We start from the raw sequence: 1,870 nt of genomic DNA, 5'->3' as shown, positions 1-1,870 counted from the left end.
AGTATTTCCGAAATATTTTGAATAAAAAAAAAAAAAATTTGAGATACTAAAAATTAACACTGCCTATACATGGTATTTCAACAATTAACTCAGTCAATTGTTTTCACTTGTTATTTACATTTTTAATAGTGTATTCTACTATTTTTGAAAAAGTACTTCAAATTGTTGATTTTACTAATAAAAAGCCATCAAATTTTATTTCTGAAAAATACACACGCTTTCTTGCCAAAAACTTAAATTAAATTTTAAACCTTTTTTAAACTGTCAAAAACGCGGGCATCCAATTTGGTGGCGTAATATCGGTATCATTATACGAAATAACACAGATGAGTTTGACAGATATATTCATAGACATCTGATTATAATAAATATAAATATTTATTATCTATGGATATATTATACCCAGTTATCTACACTGAACTAATTGATGAATTGATTTAATATTTTAAAAGAAAAATGTGCTTTTATGACTCGAAATCAGAATATTTAAGTATATTTTTACATAAATTTTAACTTTTTTCAAATTTCATAATTTATTTTTGACTAACGATAATATCTACCCTATTGTGAAAAAAACTGAATATAAAAAATATCAAAACATTATTTTTGATGGTACATAACTTTGATTTGATCATAGAATTAGACTAATTTATCTTTCTCACGATTTTCTAGTTTATCTTCGGACTTATTGGAACTTTGAGGCGACAACTCTAAATAATATAAATGATTTGGAAAATCTTTTATATTTTAACTCATGATTAAGCGTTCATTGAACACTTTGTGAGTGAACTTATCCAAAATAAAATCATTTCACATCACTAAATACATCCTATAAAAAGATTCCTTTATTTAATTTAATTCGATTAAAATATTCCTGGAAAAACTTAAGGATGTATGAGCAAATTTTTTTTATAAATATACTTTTACTCAAAAAATATGTGGTTAAAATTTCGGCATAGGTATCCATACAAATTTTTAAGAAAAAAATCAATAGTAATCGATATAAGATACATTGCTTTTAATGGAGAAATCACATATATATTTGTTTACATGAAATTACTTTATCATGTACACGCTTCTACATCCTTAAAACACAATTATCTAAATAAAAAAGTGAATTGAAAATTGTTTTCTAGGTATTACTGTATTCAACCATTTTTTTTACGTCTGTCTAGAGTGATTTGTTGCCACTTGAACTTTGGCAAATGATTGGCCTCGATAATTTGAATCTTAGGGGTAAATACAAAGAATGAAATAATAAAAAAAATACAAACTCTAGAAAAATTTATTTCTTAGAATTGAAGAATTAAATGACTTGTAACTGTAATATGAAAGGGAGAGTGAAAGGCAGGAATATGTAGATTTGTTTTACGTTCGAAAATTCCATCGATTTTCATAATAAATGAATCAGATATTAATCCTAACAGTCCCTGTGGCGCAGTGGATAGCGCGTTGGACTTCTAATCCAAAGGTCGTGGGTTCGATCCCCGCCAGGGATGAGTAGCTGGTATTTTATTTTATGTTATTCTAAAGTTTCGGATAATAGGATATTCGCGGCTGCAAAAGATAATTCGTCAAGTAAAAATAAACGATTGATTAAGTTAAGTGTTGGGATACATGCCCTGGAAAGTATAGGTATCGTTGAATTTCACTTTTTTCACGACCTGAAAGTCACTTTTTCCCTGAGTATTTAGTATTATTACATTTGTAATAAATTTTTGTAATGTGTTACATGAATAAATTTAGCTACGGACAATGGTTGCGTTGCAATCGAAATATCGATATACAAATCTGTTGAAAAAATTTAAATTTGATATGCAAGATTTTAACCAGATTTTTCATGGAAATTTCGCTTCATTATCTTATGCGC

At 27.1% G+C, this 1,870-nt stretch overlaps 1 non-coding gene across 1 annotated transcript; it reads left to right on the top strand.

The window, feature by feature from the left end:
- Window positions 1–1,426: 1,426 nt before the first annotated feature.
- Window positions 1,427–1,499, top strand: Trnar-ucu. Its single transcript has one exon. It is a non-coding gene; the product is annotated as a tRNA-Arg (tRNA).
- The last annotated feature ends 371 nt before the right edge of the window (window positions 1,500–1,870 follow it).

The sequence above is a fragment of the Chrysoperla carnea genome, chromosome X, assembly GCF_905475395.1.
Source record: "Chrysoperla carnea chromosome X, inChrCarn1.1, whole genome shotgun sequence".
In the NCBI taxonomy this organism is placed as follows: Eukaryota; Metazoa; Arthropoda; class Insecta; order Neuroptera; family Chrysopidae; genus Chrysoperla; species Chrysoperla carnea.
The sequence above is the reverse complement of the archived record's forward strand: the minus strand, read 5'-3'. Positions and strand labels throughout refer to the sequence as shown.